Genomic DNA, 19612 nt, shown 5'->3' on the forward strand with positions numbered 1-19612 from the left:
CAATGGGGAATTCTCACCACATTGGTTTCCCATCAGCATTTGTTCTCCTTTTCTCCTTGTGGGTAGTAATAAAGTTTTTAAACTGCCAAATCTGTGTGATTCTACTGCTTTTCATCTAAACTTTCTTGTATAACATTTTGTCTTTTTCAGGACATACCTGACTATCGAGTCAGAAATGGAGTGCCCTTCGGAGTGGCTGACAGATTTTGATTTTCTGTAGTCTTGTTTAATTATGTTGGATGGGACCAGACAGGGCCATCCATTGGTGGAGGACTGAGAAAATCACACCTTTTGTTTCTTCTTCCTTGCCTCTAATACTTGTATGCTGTTGGTGCCAAGTTAAAATGAATTGTCATCTGTGGAGGGGAAAAGCAATTATGAAAGGCAGGTTGAGGAATGTGGGTAGAAGAGGTCCTTCACTTTGAGAATGATGAAGGGTTTTTCCTCCTGCCCTCTACAAGATAGTCAAGCTGAGTCTCTTTGTTTCTTACTCATGAAACCCCACTCCCTAACTTTGTCAGTCTGCTATATTTGGAATATACTCTCTCTTTACACTCCCTTTTTTCACCCTTCCCCCCAACTGCTAGTGTTCTTCCTCCCACAGTACCTTATTTTTAACTATGTTGTGTGTCAATATGTGGACATCGCATAAAGAAAAAAGAGTGAGCGGATTTGTGGTATCCCAGTGATTAGCACAATTCCTGGCACACAGCAAACACTTGACAAATGCTTGTTTGTTGATTGAATGATTCTTACCTTGATGGACAAACACTATTAGTGGCAGGTCCAATGCCAATGGCTCTCTCTTATAAAAGTTTTGATGTTGAGATTAAATGAGGCAATGGAAAGTGTTTGGGAAGATAAACAATGGAAGTTTCCTTTGCCCTAACACAGCAAGGATATGCATCAAGAATCTATAATCTCATTTTCATACAGAAATGCCTATAGTTAGCATGTCAGGGTACAGGGATTTGTGTGATCTTCAGAAATTCACCAAGTAGAATGGGTCCCACATAGGTGGGATTTTTTGTCTCCTTAGATGATTAGGAAGCTATGTCAAGAGATGAAAGCGTCAACCAAATCCAAGACTTATCTGTTTTGCTTATGTTAGCTTTTAGGGAAACCTATTCCCTATTATGAGTAAATGGGAACTCTGATTTCATAGCAACTAGCCAATAACTCAAATAAACATTTTTAAAGTATGTACCATGTGTCCAGGGACACATGGGCTTTGAATCCAGGAGGACCTTAGTGCCTTTTGATTTATGCTGGTTGCATGATCCTGGTTAAATCACTTAAACACTAAGGGCTCTAGGAACCTAAGATTATATGTTTCAGAGAGAGTAGATGGAGTTTCCTGGGATTTCCTGGAGTTGGGTTGGGATTTTCCTATACCAATATATTCTGGCAGCTGCTTCCACAGTGGCCTGGAGGTGCTGTAGCCACAGCTGCTGAAGTCCTGGTAACAAAGGATTCTTATTACAAAACTCCTTAGTGTTGTCAAATGATTCAACATTAAGAACTGATATAATTTCATCAGTATAAATGATTATAAAGAAGAGTTATTTGGATCTTCTTTACTATTGCACCCAAAGGATCATCTAATTTGCAAGTAAAACCTTTCATATGTGTTGTCTCCCCCACTAGAGTGTGAGATCTTTGAATTTAAGGACTATTTTTTCTATCTGTATTATCAGAGCTTAGTACAGTGCTTTGCACATAGTAAGCACTTAATAAAGCTTCATTTATTCAATAAAATCACAGGTTCAATCCCTGGTCCTGTGTGGGGCACTAGAGAGAAAATATAAAACAAATAAAAACAACAATAAAAAACCCCAAGACAATTCCTGTCTTCAAGGAACCTACGGGCTACTAAGGGACTGCAAAGACTTCACAAATGAGTTTGTATAGTATACAGACAAAATAAATGCAATGATTTGGGTGGGGTGGGGAGTGGAGTAACAACTAGAGGAAGCTGGAGGGGATCAGCAGGGAGATTAAACAGATTGTTCTCTTCAGATAAAGATAGTAACAGTTGGTATCATCGTAATTATTACTGAGTCTGATTGTTCCCAGTGTCTGAGTCATACTAAGGTGTTAAGAAGCATTTCAGGTCACAAGGAAGCCATTTAAAGCAGTAATGTTTTAGTGTTTTATGTGGTTCTATAGTCAGTGACCTAGTGGGTATCATGTCTAATATACTAGAAGGGCATGACTTGGGCATAGGGAAATGAATTCATCATACCTTAAATTTCTACAGTATAGTAAGGTGAGATAGCCTATTTCCTTCCTACAACTGACTTTCTGTTAAAGGTATAGAATGTTTTCTAGGAAAACCACTGAAATCTTTTCAAGAGAAAATATTGATCAAACCCATAAAAGCTTTCCACCATGACATTATAAGGTGGAATCTAGTAACAACAAAATTAAAATCTATATATTTGGGTGTCTTTGAAATTTTTGATTAGGAAATTTTGATTCAATCACACATTTCACATTTCCTTCCCCCTCCAACTCTTTCTTACTGTATATAAGTTTAACCTCTCACCTGTCCTCAGATCTTGCTATTGTGTAAACAAAGGTCTATGAAATAAGTGACTTGAACAGAAGGGTTAAATAAGCATAAGATTTTTAGGTTACAAAATAGTAAATGCCCAAACTGAGGATACTTCTCTTTTGATTTACTTGTGATTCAAGTTTAAGCCAAGAAAACTCATAGCCACATTTGGTGACAAGCTTTTTTGATGAACTCTACCCAATGAGAAAATGGTTCCAGTCAATTTTATAGCACAAAATCCTTAAGATTTCAGAATTGTTGCATTCTCACACTGGGGCTCCTTGGAGAATATGTCAGAGCCCTCAGCCAGATGGCATATGTAAGGCTGTGGTTCCTTTTCCTATTTAGTCAGCCAACAAGGATTAATTAGGCACTTAACTGTGTACTAGGCACTATGCTAAATGGTGGTTCTAAGACATACAAAAACAGAGGCATTGTCTTCAAGGAGCTTAAATTCTAATGGATTGAGTCAGCTTACAGAAAATAATACATATGATATATGCATTGTAAAGGGGAGATAATTTCAGACAGAAACCATTTGCAGAACAGGAATTTGAGATACATCTCTGAAAAAAAATCCAGGAAAGCCAGAAGAAATTTGCATCCCACTAGACCCCCTTCAAAAAACAATGCATTTACTATTTAAGAGAAGGAAGATTAAATCTTTTCAAAGATGATAAATGAAAAACAAAGCATTAACATTTCATCATTGTCCTTAATCATTCTTATTTGATATTCAGATATCTGTCGTAATATATTGATCTCTTATGTCTGAGGTTCTCTTTCAATTTAGTTAGTATCTATTCCAAGCGTCATTGTCCTCAAGGACTATGGAAGCCTTTTATTATTGATTCCCAGGTACAGAGACGCAAATGTCACCAAGAAATAGCTTTCCTTCCTCCTCATATTCATCTTTAGTTTATTTGACTTTCTTTTCTTCTTTCTCATTTCCATTGATTGAATTTAGTTGAATTTTCATTGATTGAGCAATGAATAATAGAAATAAATCTAGGCTTGGAAGCAAAAGAGTCCCGGGTTCAAATCTTAGCAGCTTTGTGACCACGGATATGACTTTAAATCTCTGTAAACCCCTAATAAAATTAGGGGATAATCATAACTAGCATCTACCTTAGAGAGTTGAGAAGATCAAATGAGACTATATTATAAAGTGCTTTACAAATTTTAAAGAGCTTTATGGCTATTAATGACTACTGCAATTTAAAAGTAATATTTTACTTTTCCCCAATTACATGTAAGAACAATTTTTAATATTATTTTAAGAAAGTATTGCATTCCAAATTCTATTTCTCCTTACTCTTTCCCCTCCCTGAGATGAAAAGCAATCTGATATAAATTATACAAGTAGTCATACAAAACATTTCCATATTAGTCGTATACTGTATGAAAACTTGAATAAAAGAAAGAGAAAAGAAAAAAAGGAAGAAAGGAAGAAGGAATGAAGAAAGAAGGAATAGAAAGTTAAAAAAGAAAGTGAAAACAATTATGTTTCATTTTATATTCAGATGCCATCAATGCTTTCTCTGGAAACAGCATTTTTTATCATGAGGCCTTTGGGATTGTCTTGGATCACTGTATTGCAGAGAATAGCTAAGTCATTCAAAATTCTTCAATGTACAGTATTGCTGTTACTGTGCACAATGTTTTTTGGTCACTATCAACTCATGCAAATCTTTCTAGGTTTTTCTGGAATCATACTATTCAAATGACTACTTTTACTATTATTATGTGCTATTACACTACGGTAGATGTGGGGTATAAAGTGATTTTCATCACACTATCCAATTAATATATTCCAATGTCTCCCTATCAACTCCAGTATCAAATATAAAATCCCTTTTTTGTTATTCAAAGCCCTTCATAACATGACCCCCTTCTACCTTTCCAATTTTCTTATGCCTTACTCTCTGACATATTTTTTGATGCAGTAAAATTGGTCTCCTGACTGTTATATGACAAGACACTCCAAATCTCACTTGTAGGCATTTTCTCTTCCTATTCCCCATATCTGGAATGTTCTCCTTCCCTATCTCGTTGGTTTTGGCTTTGGTTAAGTCCCAAATCCTACCTTTCACTGAAGCCTTTCCAAACTGCACAATTATTGGGTCTTCCTTCTCTTATTTATTTCCTATTTATCTTATTTTGTTTAGTCATCTTCAGTCACATCTCATTTTTATGACCCTACTTGGGGTTTTCTTGGCAAAGATATTGGAGGGGTTTGCTATTTCCTTCTGTTGATCTTTTATCCATGAGGAAACTGGGGCAAACAGAGTTAAGTGACTGGCCAAGGGTTGCAAAGCTAGTAACTTTCTAAGGCTAGATTTGAACTTAGGTCTTCCTGATTCCAGGTCCAGTCTTTTATCCACTTAGTTGCCCCTATTTATCTTGTACCCAGCTTGTTTGTACATATTTCCATTAGACTGCAAGGGCAGAGACTACCCTTTGTCTTTTTGTGCCTTTTTTTTCTTTTTGCTGAGGTAATTGGGGTTAAGGGACTTGCCCCAGGTCCCACGGCTAAGAAGTGTGAAATATCTGAGACTAGATTTGAACTCAGGCTCTCCTGACTTCAGGGCTGGTGCTCTATCCACTGCACCACCTAGCTGCCCCTTACCATTTGCTTCTTTTTTGTATTCCCTAGCACTTGGCATAGTATTTGGTATATAGTAGATACTTAATAATGCTTTTTGACTATATACAGAGACACATAAAACATGATGCCATGTGAAAGTACAATAAGCAAACAAAATACAGTGTCAAATTAGTTTAGAGGAGGGAGAGAACACTGTCTGTGAGAACAATTTATGCTTCAGAGAAGAGGTGAGATTTGAATCTGGGTCTTGAAATATTTATAGGGATTGTATTAGGTAGAATGTGAAGTGAAGTATGAACAAAAGCAGAAACAAGAAATTATGGGGCATATTTGGGAAATATCAAATCATCCAATATAATATGATGTAGAGAGTGGAAAATGACATTGAAAAGTTAGTTTGAAGTTACATTATGGAGGATTTTAAATACCAAAATAGGTTGAATTTGATTTCATAGGTTAATGGGAGCTTTTGAGGATTTTTGGTCAAGGAGGTCACATAAGAGAATAAGTTTAGCAGCAATAGGTAGGATGAATTGGAGAGGGGAAGAGATTGGGGGAAGGCCAATTAGGAGATTATTTGGCATGGTTCAAGTGAGAAACAATGAGACTTGAGTTAGGTAGGTGATACATATGAATGTTAGTGCAGAGGTGAAAAGAACAGATAGTAGTACCATGTTATTCCTACAAATTTACAAAGTGTTTCCTAAAAACAATTGTGAAGGTTTCAGTTTAATCTATAAAATGGTTTTGGGCTTGACCAATACTAAAAGTTTCTTTAAGGTTTGAATTTTGTCATCCTATGATAATAATAATACTAGCTAACATTTATTTATATAACACTTTAAGGTTTGCAAAGGGCTTTACATATGTTTTTTCCTTTTACTCTCGAATCACTCTCTTTAGGGAGGTGCTATAATTATCCCACTTTAGAGACGATAAAAATGAGGCTGAGAGAGATAAAGTGACTTGTTCAGGACCAAATAATTAGAATTTGAACTCAGTTTTTCATGACTTGAAGTACAGAATTCTGACCACCAGACAATTCTTTCCCATGTCCTTTCTAAATCCTCCACAGAGGATCTTGCTGACATGTTAGATGCCTCAATGTGGGTCTTTTAATATTTTATGGATACCAGTCTAGTATTCAGTGGTCACCCATTATGGTCACTATGTGATTGGCCCACCTCTTTTTCCAATTATTCATATCCTTGTTGGTTTATTTTATTTACCTTCTTGTGCCCAAATCTTTGTTGGTAATATACTTCTGTCTATTTACCTCCTATTGTCATTTGTATGTATTTCTGTTGCCACCTGGGTCACTTATAATTTTGATTTTTCTGAGATTGTGAAGTTCCTTGACTTGAAGCTATTACTGGAAGAATACTTAAATTCATCTGAGTTCATCAATGTAGTTGTTCCACCAAGTGATACAGAGCCTGTCCACCTTAGTCAACTCTTTTTCATGTCCTTCCTAAGTTTCTTGTCCACTCAATACGCTGGGAATGTTATTTGCTTTTTCCTGACAGCATAAGAATATAGGTAAAGCACCTGAGCTTTCTATCCTGGGCTTTATCATATAATCAGTCTATCTTCTTTTTTTTTCCACTGTCACATTGATCTGATAGCATACTTTTTTCACTTCTTCAATATTCCTCATTGATTACACATTGCAGCCTGCACATATCTCTCCATTGCTCTCTGTTCAATGCCTATTTTGAATACTTTGAAGATTAGAGTGTTCCACAACCTATAATCACAAAACACTGATAGTTTATTAGTTTTGAAAATAAAGGCCTTTTTTTGAGAACTCTAGGGTGTGGGAGTCATTAAAGGAGCCTTGAAATTTCCTGAAGGCAATTCAGCCCACTCCTCTCCTTCTGTTTAATTCTGGGCCAAACTTATTTCTACTGCAACAAATAAAGTCATCCAGGATTTAAAAAACTATCCAGAATAAGTATGAATTTACCACATCAATCACATGTAATAATGTTGAGGACTTTGCCTTGAGTTTCTTTACAGTTTGTGTTGATTCTTTCAACATTGGTCATTATAATTGTCTTAATATAATTTACCTGGTTGTACAATTATTGTAATGCAATTATAAATTGATATTTGATAATCTCTCAGGTTTTTCTTCTTCATTCCAAATAGTCTGAGCTCCCTTTAGTCTTCATATAAGACTAGTGAAGGTAAATGTCACTATAGAGAGAGTAGTTCCCAGTATATCAACACTCTTTTCTCCCTATGCTCTTTGCTTCTAAAGATTTAATCATCTAAGCCTTGGTACACCTAAATTTAAAAAAAAACAACCCAAAAACATTTATTTCTTTATTTTTTACTTCCAGGGGAATATAATGGCCTTAATCCAGTGGGATTCTTTCCCACTGTTCTTTGGAGTTTGTGTTAAATAAAAAGTTAAAAATATGATCAAAATCACTTAGAGCTATTATGTAAAGAAAATTCCGTACAGGAAAAAGTTTGGATCTTTGTCTTGAGTCAAATTTATATTTATCTATAGTTAATCCATGGTCTCTAATATTAGAAATAAAAATTCATGGTAGCAGAGCAGAATATATTATAGAGTTTGTAAGCAAGAGAAAAATGGAGAAAGAATAGTTCTATTTATTGGTGCATTTGTAAGTTTTTGAAGAGGAGGGTGTAACTGATGGCTTCAGCATAAGCCTTGCTCCAAGATATCTGTTAGGATAGATGGTTCTCCTTACTCCTTCCCTTTTCTGTTTTTTTTTCCTTTTGTATATTGCCTCATGTGCCATCAATTCTTTCTAGTTCAGCTCTGAAATTCATATCTTCCTTTTAGTTTTTTATCTTGCTTTCTCTGTCTCTCTCCCCAATCCCTCTCTCTCCAAATCTCTAAAAGATTTGGGAGAACCTGGGAGAACCCCACAGTTCAGTGGGAAGTGCTTTATCCAAGTTAGGTTCTCAAACCTTAGATTCTGATCTGGCTTGTTATCTTATAGAAGACACATGTAATAGAGTCTTTTCACTCAACATCAATATAGTTATTGTTCAGGGTCACATCATTTTATCCTTCAATCTTTCCAAATCAATTAAATAGGTTGTTTGAACTAGATTGTTCCTTGTGACTGACTGGGTCAATAGAGGTTAAGATATCAAGGCTAATTTTGTTAATTGAATGACTCAATATGAGGAGAAAGAAATAGCTACTTTTTGGAACACCTTCTGTTTAATTCTCTTTGCTTCTGGGACATCAATAACTAAAGAGTCTTAAAAGTCACTAAATATAGTCACAGTTGGAAAAGACAGACACAAAATTAGTCTTGTCTAATTCTAATTCTAATTTTAATTCTTCATAATTCTATCATCAGAATTTGGTAAAACTACCACACAGAAACAACATAGAAAACCAAAAGCTGTGGAACAGATAAGCCAAGGCATCTTAAAGTTTATGATGGTATATTGATTATTGAACTCTTGGATGATGCTATTCACCATCATATTTTTGAAATGTTCTTTGGAATCATTCATTATAGACAATTTAATTTTTTTAACCTTTTCTCAGAATATTTATGAATCACTGCTTTGAATCTTATAAGTTTCTCTCTGGGCACATTGTGTACCCACTCATGGATTGAAAATGTGCCTGCTGTTAAGTCTCAACCACTTTTTCTTTTCTCTTATTAGTAGATAATTGGCTAAATAGTTTCTTGGAATTTCTTTCACAAGCTAAAGACCCAGGGTTCTTTTGTTCTCTGTGAAAACCTGATTTTATTTTTCTATATGTTTCTGTAAAAGCTGTAAGGATGGTCAAAACATGTAGGTGTTGAACCCCAATCCTAGCATTCTGCTTGTATTCTACATAGACTAGAAACTGGTTCCCATCAAAGGCATACCAGAGTCAGAATGTCCATTACTGTATTAACAATATATCTTTAGGGAATTTGAAAGTTACTTAAATGTATCTCACATAAGGAGTAATATTTGTCACAATCTTTCAAGACCAAAACTTTCAAGAGGTTTTGTAAATAAGTTTTTAAATATTTCTCATAGAATGACTGGAATATGAAGATTACTTACTCCAATTTCTAGCACAGCAAGGTAGTCAACATTCTCAATTTTTAGTTAATTTTATATCAGTACCTCTGATCCCTAGTCAAGAAAACCCAATAAGAATGATTTAACAAAGTCATAATTATTATTTTTAAGGATTAGAAAGACCTCCTTCCCTCTCTAGTCCATAAAAATAATAATCATAGATGTGTAGGTGGCAATAAAGGAAACATCTTTGACTTTTAATGTATAGACTTAATTTTAGTGGGAAAAGTCTTACCTGAAGATTCTATATTGGTGAAACCTTAAGCATATTTTCACACTAAGTCTCAACTGCTAGGATGACTCATCATTTCCATTCATTAATAATGCAAGTTGATTGCATACATAACTTCTCCTCATCAGATGAAGAACTTTGAACCAATTTCCAGGTACTATTCCCTACCTGTATTTTTTTTCAACTACTTTTGCATGTTTGAGTGATTCTGGTAATTCACAGATCATACAATTAATGAACTCTCTGGCTTCACTCCCAAATATATTTTTCTACAGTCTCTTACTTCTTTTACTCTGGTTTTCACGAAGTTAATAACATCCCCCTCATCCAATATGGGGTCTACTCTATATGTCAGCAGCAGTTCTTTATGAATAGCTTAAATAAATTGACAATATTTTTTAAAAACCACAATCACAACATTTTTTCATGATGCCAATTTTTACTAAGTCATCAAAGAGCAAAACCTGAGTAACCAAATAATTTAATAAATTCTAACAAAGCAAATTAGAAATTATAGCCATATTACGAATGTCAGTCATTGTTATTAGCAGATTACAGATGTAATAAAACAGTTGGTATTCTTTTGCTAATAGGTCAGAATTAAGCTGGTTATAATAAAAATATTTTAAATAAATAATGTTTACAATATAATATTTGAGCAGTAATGTTTTAGAGGAAACAAGACAAATAAAATAACAGCAACAAAAATTAGCATGATATTTTAAAACTCCTAAATAGAAAAAGAGAAAAGAAAGAAATGATTCCAGAAAAGAGCCACTTGTAGTGCATTTTCTGGGCTTACTATCTCACCCTCCATTGACACTTTTAGGCTGAGTCCCTGCAGAGTGATTAGTTAATTCTCCACTGAGGGTTCTAGACTATTGGAAATCTTTTTTTTTTTTTCTCATATATCCTTTTCTCCCTGTAGTAGGTTTCTAATTTATTATCTAACTTCCCTTTAGATATAGTGCAACTTTCTATCAGGCTCATTGCATAGTTCTGAACCTTTCTTTCCTCAGTTTGCCTAGTTTGGCCCTGACTTCTGGCATAGATACTAAAGAAGACCTTGTTGGCACTCTAATGAGAAATCCAAATTCTCTGACACTCTGAAGTTCATACAAGTCCTGCTCTTGCTAACAAAGGGGTTAGGGGGAATGAGGCAGAGGTTTTCTGTTCTTCCCGAAGTCTCCTTCTGGACCCCAATGATTTTCTCACAAGGTCTTGAATGCTTTCTCTTTTGGCCCAGAGAGAAGTGCAAATACTGATTTTCAAACTGTCTTACTGTTTTGTAGGGATTCACAGAATGTGTCAAGGTTTGTATTTGTTTGATAGATTAATTTAGTAGAGAGATATTTTCACCTGATAAACATATCTTGACTAGAGGATTTTTTTCTCAATAGTATTTTATTTTTAAGATACATGTAAAGATAGTTTTTAACATTTATTTTTGTAAAACTTTGTGTTCCAAATTTTTCTTTTTCTGCCCTTATGTCCCCCCTCCCCAAGACAGAAAGCTATCTGATATAAGTTAAATGTGTGCTATCCTTTTAAACACATTTCCATATTCATAATTTTGTACAAGAAAGATCAGACTAAAAGAAAAAATATGAGAAAGAAACAAACAAAAAGGTGAAAATACTATTTCAATCTATATTCAGTCTCTGTAGTTCTCTCTTGAGATGTGATTGGCATTTTCCATCCCAAGTTTATTGGAATTTTGGCTGGAATATTTTGTTGCTATGATTGGGTGGTATGATTATTCTATTAATTTAATTGACCTGTACCCTTATATTTCTATGTTTTATTTTCTAATCTGTACTCTTCATTGTGCCTTTTTTCAATATTCTCTAAATTCTGATTAAGTGAGGGACCCAGCACTACACAAAAAACTCTAGAAAGAGCTGTGAGTGGAAGGATTACTTCATAGCTAGTGTTCTATAAGTATGTTATGTGTTTAATTTCTTCTTTTATATACCAATCACTGTCTTTCTCATGGTAAAGCTTCATTGCAAACTCCTGTGATGCACTCTGACCCCAATAGTCTTTCTATTGCATATGGATTCAGTGGCTGGTTTTGTTCAGTCCAAAACATACCAACACCACTTTGTTTGTTGATATTCTCCCTGTTGTACTTATGTGCTGGTGTAACCTTTATTCCAGATTGTGACCCCTTGTTCTTGAAAACAGCTCATTACAGTCAATGTGTTCTGGCACCTTTCATTGGGCATCAGATACGCCTCCTACACTGCCTCCAGGAGCAGCCTTCCTCTCTGTCGGATGGCTGCTGTGCATCTGCTAGGTGTGCTTCCACTCTAAATAAGATGGATGCTGCTGGTCAGCATCCTGGATCTGGAGCTTGAAGCAACCTCAGAGGTTATCTAGTTCAACCCTCTGTTTTAACAGGGTAGTAAACTTGGTACCAAGGAGATGAGATAATTTGCCCAAAGTTATGCAGGTATCATCAGAAATGAACCACAATCTTCTCACTGGAGGCAGGGATGGAGCAAGTAAAGTCTAACCTTGAAAAAAAGAATAAAATAATGCTTGCTTGGATATTGAGTCATATCATAGTTAGCTTCATCTGGTCACTGGGTAATGGTTGTTTAAAAAATCTCAGATTGTAGAGAAGGACACTGCTTTAAGAAAACTCAACATGGGCAGTTTAGAATAGGTTTTATAATTCACAAATTTAAAATTTGGTCATAAACTACTTAATATATATTGAATGCTATTACAATGCTTGGAGCAGCTAGGTGGCACGGTGGATAGAATGCTGGGTCTAGAATGGTAGACTTAGCTTCCTGAGTTCAGATCTGGTATTAGACACTCACTAGCTGTGTGACTCTGGGCAAGTTCCTTAACCCTGCTTGCCTCAGTTTCTTCATCTGTAAAATGAGTTGGAGAAGGAAATGGCAAACCGCTTCAGTATCTCCCAAGAAAACCTCAGATGGGGTTGTGAAGCATTGGACATGACTGAAATAACTGAACAACATTATTATGTTAAGTTCTCTAAGAATAACTGATTTGTCACACCTTGTTTTTAAGTTGCTTCCCATAAATAATATTATTTGACATTTACAAGCAATCTTAGGATATGAGGCGGGTATTATCAACCCTGTTTAAAGTCCCTCATTCAAAGATGTGCCATGTCCTCCTTTGGGAGCTCCCTTAATGGAAACTGATCCAGTTTAAGACTCAGGGAAGAAGTCTTTTAAGCTTTCTAAGGGTCAGATCCCTGCTTAAGGCCTTCTAATTAGGAAGTACCACATGGGATTTGAACTCAGGTCTTCCTGACTGCATCCATCAGCTTTATCCATTGACTTATTTCCTTGCCTATCTTCATTTTACAGATGAGTTAGATGGAGCTTATAGCAAGTGATTTATCTAAAGTTGTACAGTTAGTGAGTGAGCAGCAGAATCAGAAACATGAACCCAGATTTTGTGACTCCAAATTCAGTGGTCCTAACTAAAAACCACCTTGTTAAAACAAGTGCACAATGCATGACTGCCTTCCAAGGTAAAACTCATACCTGTATGATTACATATTATAGCCATATTGCAAATAGAAATATAGCATTACAAGTTGTTATAATTTCTCCTGTTTTTTTTCCTATTCAAAAGGAATAATACCTGTTTGAAGAGGTTCAATTCACTTAAAAAAACATTTTCTGAGCACCCATTATACACCAAATTGTAAAGGACAAGGGGAAAAACATTTAATAAATATTTATTATGTCCAGGGGCTTTACCAGTAACATCTTATTCACACAGTGAATGTGTAACACAATAACCCAGTGAAATAGATGGTGGCATTCCCATTCTACAGATGAGAAAATTCAAACTGAAAATTTGTTCAGATTTTACACATTTAATAAATGTTTGAGGTCAGATTTGGATTTTGACTTTTCTGATTGCAGGTCCAGTGTTCTATCACTGTGCTATCTAGTTATCCAAATAATTTTAAAGCCCTCATTCTTGAATTGTATTACATAAAAACTAGGGGTTTGACTTTGATATTCTCAGTGGGAAGTTCCTAGATATTCATGCTACACCTATAGTGTGTTTCTACTTGAGTACAAAGGAAGAGAGCCTTTTAGAAAGAAAAATATGTAATTGTTGGATCTAATCAGATATCTTTGTACATGAGAAAATAAAAAAGGGCATTTTTTACTTTGCTCACCTTTTCACAAGCCAGATGGAAGAGTGGCCCTTTCAAATACATAATGGATGCCTTCCTTCCAAAGTAAAGGTCACACACAGAAAATCTTGGTGATACATTTCTGTCTCTTGCTGGCTACAAATCTGCTAGGTTGCCTGAAGGTAAGTTTTATTTTTTCCCCGACATTTTCTTCCATCACTGGCATAGGAGTGCTGGGGTAGCATATTCTAGAAGTACATCTTTGGGCCTTGTCTGTATTAAAAGAATTATTCATAACAGAACATAATAGAGATGGAGACTGGACTTGAGACTTAACTGATACAGGGAATTCCCTGGAAAGAAAAACCTCTCTGGAAATGCCTGCTCTGCAACTTAGAAAGTTATCTAGAGCAATGAGAGGGTAAATGACTTTCCAGGGCCATTGGGGCAGGATGTATCAGAGGTCACATTTGAACTCAGATGTTTTTGGCTTTAGGCCCACCATGCCATGATGCCAAGACTCATCTTAAATGATGGTAATTGTAATTTCCATGTACATAAAGTCACAACATTTCCCAAGATTTCCTTAGAAAAACTTGTTCAATTTGGTGAGGCAAGTCTTATCAGATCCATTTTGTAGGTGAACAAACAGGCTTAAAAGGCTAGTGAGAACTGTGGTCGCTAGAACTGGGATCAGAAGATGTGATTTTGAATTCTGTTTTTTAAAATCAATTTCCTGGGTTCCCTTTAAACGTTTCCCTTCACCTCCTTGGGGCTCAGATTCCTCATCAATGAAATGATGATTCTAGACTAGTTGATCTAAGTTATTCTCCCTAAGAGCTTTAAATCTGTTATTAAGTCCAAGACTATTCCTATGCACATTCATTCATCCAATCACCTCTTGGATTTTTCATTTTTTCAATAACTACAGACCTAGGTACAGAAACTTTTCCAACTATCCTAGACTGAATTATTTTCCTATCATAATTCATTTAGCTCGATCTCCATTGTCCCCTGTTTTTCTGCAGCAGTATTTTCTCATTTGTCATAATAATGTGATTAGATTTATGCATGGCACTATAAAAACAGTCTCACTAGCTTTATTTTGGGCAGTCTAAATTTTGCTGATTTCTTGAGCACACCTTAGAATTTAGTTTGCGTATTTACAACTGTGAAATGTAACAAAAATGGGTTACAGAGCTAGCTAGCATGGAGTCACCTTGCTGTACACAAAATTATATGCCTCAAAAGTTTGTGTGAGTTAATTTGTTGTAAACCTGAATTTCACTTTCAGGAGCAGAGAAATTCAAAGATTGAATGGACTTGAGAAGTTATCTACTTCAAATCCAAAAAGGAATATCCTCTGCAACATCTCTGGCAAATATTTTTTAATCCTTGCTTTAATCAATTGGCTAGTGTTTATTAAATACTTATTAATACAAGGCATTGTGTGAAGTGCTTCAGATACAACCAAAATGAAAAAGTATGTGAACTATCTGATATTCTGGGGAAACTAAACATACATATATACATACATACATATATTGCAAAAATATATGGGAAATAAATACAAGGTTAATTTTGAGAGGGAGAGGATCAGCAAAGGCTTCACGTAGAAGGCAAATTGCATGTAGCAGTGAAGGATTCTAAGAGGCGGAGGTAAGAGTGGAGTCCCTTCTAGATTGGGTTACAGCCAATGCAAAGGTGTGGAGATGGGAGATGATTTAAGACTTCAAATGACAGGGAGCTCACGCCCTTCAATCCCATTTAACTTCTGAACATTTTATCCTTTTTTTTCTTATAATGACCTGAAATTTTCTTCTGTAACTTGCACCCATTGCTCCTAAGTCTTCTGTTTGAAGTCAAGCTGGATAAATCTTTAAGTGCTTGAAGATAGCTATTATATTGTATCCAACTTTTCTTTTCTCTAAACATCCTCTTCTTTCATTGTGGGCAAGCCACTGAATCTTATATTCTTTATCATTTTAATGGATAGAATTGGACTGTATTATCAATAAGGAACTTGATCATATAAATTGATACTAATAGTGCATGATCTGCCATACTGTAATACTCAGCTTCTTAAACTGTGCTTTGTGACCCCATATGGGGTCCAATAACTATATATGGGGGTCATAAAATTTTGACTTATTGTTAGTAAATGTTCAATTTGTATACCTATCTTATATACCTACAAAACTGGGATCATGTAAAAATTTCTTGGATGAAAAGGGATTGTGAGTAGAAAAAGTTTAATAAGCCCTACTTGAATAACTTGTTTGTCCACTTCTTTTCTCATTAATTATTCTATGCACTCTCCAAAGTGGGAGGTACCCACAATATTCACATGTAATTTGACCAGAGCAAAGTAGAGATAGAGGAAGATTATGACTTTCCTTGTTTTTGAAGCTGAGTCTAAGATCATAACATGAATTTTGGTCATCATGTCACCAGTTGACTCATATTGAACATAAAATCCATCAAAACTTCTAAATCTTCACAGAAACTGTAATCTGGGAGTGCCTTCCTCATCCTGTAATTATGTAATACAATTTTATATTTACTCCTACCAAATTTCATTCTTGTCATTTTAGCCAATTGTTCTGGTCTACAAAATCCTATTTCTTTTGTGTAGTGTAATACTTATCCCTCCAGCTTTGTGTTATCTTCAAATTTAATAAGCTTGCCATTTATGCTTTCATCCAAATCATTGATTAAAAAATTCTGAACATGAAGGGAGATTTATTATTTTAAGGATCCTAGTGGTGAATTTTTCTGTGAGGATTATCTTCTAAAATGAAAAATTGAAGAGTTTGCATTTTCATAGTTTAGGATTTGTTAAAATGAAATGTACTTTTGTGTACTGAGTCCCATTAGGAATGTAAGCATTGCCATATTTAGATTGATGCCTATCCAGGATTATCTCTTTCACAATGGAAAAGTAAATACTTTGTGGGATTATTCTTTTCCATAAATTCATCCTCACAAATTCACCTATCTGTCTTGAAATTTCTTCTTTCAAGGAGTCACAGAGGTTTAGAGTGAGAAGGACCTTACAGGCATTTAATTAAGCCCCTACCTGAACAACCTGGGCAGCCTGGTGGCACAGTGTATAGAGTACTGAACCTATAATCAAGAAGACTCAATACCTTGAATTCAAATCTGGCCTCAGACACTTATTTGTTGTGTGAACTTGGCCAAGTCCTTTAACCCTGTTTACCTCAGTTTCTTTATCTATAAAATAAGTTGGAAAAGGAAATGGTAAATCATTCCAGTGTCTTTGCCAGGAAAACCTAATTGGGATCATGAAGAATCAGACATGACTGAAAAAAATTGGACTGCAGCAAAATACGTGAATAAGAAATCCTTGTATAGTATATCTAGAAAATAGGCATGCTATCTCCTTTCCTTGGAAACTTCCTATGAAGGAAATCCACCACCTCCAGGGGTATTCTATCTCATTTTGGGGTATTCCTCATTGTTAGGAAATCTCTTTTTTTTTTTTTTAATATTGAGCTGAAATTATCTTTCTTGCAAACTTTTACCTGTTAATTACAGTTTTGGCTTCTAAGACCAAATGACAAGTCTAAATCGCTTTTTATCTGCTATCCCTTTGCATTTTGAAGACAACGATTATATTTTCATGGTCTTCACTTATCCTGGTTAAATATTCTTGGTTCCTTCAGCCAATTCTCATTTGACATGGACTTGAGACTAATTCACTATAATAACGGCTTGTCTCCGGATCTTCTCCAGAAGTTTTAAACGTGGTTTTCAGAATTGAACATAACACTTCAGAATTTGTCTCATCAGAGCAGAGTACAGTGGAACTGTTAGCTTCACTTCTCCACAGGATGACTCTTTAAATGTACCTTAAAGGGGCTTTAGCTTTCTTGACTGTCATCATTTTGTTGACATATTGTTCACATTCACATAATCACATATTAGTAGATAATTAGCATTGTAAAATGGACAGGGAGCATTTATAGCAGAGAGAACAAGAGAGAGTTGAGAGAGAATTAGAGAGAGAATGTGTGTGTGTGTGAGAGAGAGAGAGAAAGAAAGTCAGAGAAAGACAGACACAGAGAGAGAGAGAATGAGAGAGAGAGAGAGAGAGAGAGAGAGAGAGAGAGAGAGAGGAAGAGAAGGAGAGGAAGAGGGAGAGGGAGAGAACAAGAGAAAGTATGTTCTTAAAGTCAGGAAGACTTGAGGTCAAGCCCTGTTTGGTGCATTCTGACTGTGTGGCTTTGAACAAGTGAATTAATTTCTCAGTGCTCTTGAGGATTGCCTTACACTTGTAGAAAGACTTTCTTATTTCAGAATTCAGTATTAATGGTTCTCTTCTCCAAGGGTTTTGCATTCATTGGCCATGGAGTGCCTGGGGGATAGAGTGCAAAGCAGTTCTATCACCGGAGAAAAACAATACTCAAGAGCGTCTCTTATTGATAATGTGATTCTCCTAATTAAAAGGTCTATTGAATATGTAGCTCTCAGTTAATGACTGAAGAAACATATTAACCAACACTCTGGGTGTCTGAATAACTGGCCTTTTTAGAGCCATACTTCTTAATCCACATTGAGAACAATCAGGGAAGTTTCCTTGAAACATGAAACTCGGCTTCTTAGATTACTACTCTTGGGTTGAGTTTTAATTTATATGAGACAAGTTAAGAGTCAGAAAAATCTAGGTTCGGGTCCACCTCTAATACATATTGGTTGTGTGACCTTGGGCAAGCCCTTGAATTCAATGCCCCAAACAACTCTCCAAAACTCTATGTTTTGAGACTATAAATTTTAGAAAAGATACTACCCTGCATTCATAGAGGAGTTTCCTTATCAGGATTTCTCCATACCAAATTAAATCATAAGTCTGAACACTGGTGTAGCTTTCTACTATCCATTTTTCCCCCATAAAATTTTATGCCTAGATATATCTGGTGCATAGTATGTCCTTTATAAATGCTTCCAACAGCTGCTGATGACCAAATAACTGCTTTATTTCTGAATTTAGTGCATGATGAAATATACCAGGTCTGGCTTTATATAAAATAAGAAATTGATAAAAAATTAAGCATGTAATAATACGCATTCCATATATATACATATATGCATATATAATCTATACATTGCATACATTCTTTCTCTCTGGCCTCTCAGTTCATCAACTTGTTTAAATTCAACAAGCTTCATCTCTACCAATAGATTCATCATACCTGAAATTCTCCACTTTCTGTTTTTCAGTCATAAACCATAGATTTGAACTTAGCTGAATATTGCTGGAGGAACTCATGATTAATCTCCCATTGATGCTCCAGCACTACCTAAACATTTGTTGTAAATTTCTAAGTTTCTGTTTACATTACCTCTCAGTAAATGATCTTGACTCAACTTTTCTGAGAAATTGAAACCACCTTTCTCTGCTATTTTTCTACTTCAAAACTTGATGTTGACTTAGTTCCCTTTCCCTCAAGTCCCAGACATGAGAGGATTCTTCTTCTTCTTCTTCTTTCTTCTTCTTCTTCCTTCTTCTTCTTCTTCCTTCTTCTTTTTCTTTTTCTTCTTCATCTTCTTCCTTCTTCTTCTTTCTTCTTCATCTTCTTCCTTCTTCTTCTTCCTTCTTCTTCTTCTTCATCTTCTTCTTCTTCTTCATCATCATCTTCTTCTTCTTCTTCTTCTTCTTCTTCTCTAACCTTTCCATTTGTTTTTTTTTTTATTTTTTCTTTTTATCTTCTTCAGGACCTTGTTCCATTTCTCTTCTTCAATCTTGCTAACACTATTTCCTCTCTTTTTAGAAACTTACTTTGGCCACTCATATCTTAAAAAAAGTCAACAACTCTTTAATTTCCATCCAAACAAAATTCCCCCAAATCTTAACCCTACTATTCCCTCAAGATATTTTTCTATCTCTTTTTCGTGCCTCTCTCTCTCACCTCTAAACTTTTAGAGAAAACATTAAGTGTGGTTGATTCCTCTTCCTCACAACTCATTCATTCCTCAGTCCCT

The sequence above is a fragment of the Sarcophilus harrisii genome, chromosome 3 (genome assembly GCF_902635505.1).
Source record: "Sarcophilus harrisii chromosome 3, mSarHar1.11, whole genome shotgun sequence".
In the NCBI taxonomy this organism is placed as follows: Eukaryota; Metazoa; Chordata; class Mammalia; order Dasyuromorphia; family Dasyuridae; genus Sarcophilus; species Sarcophilus harrisii.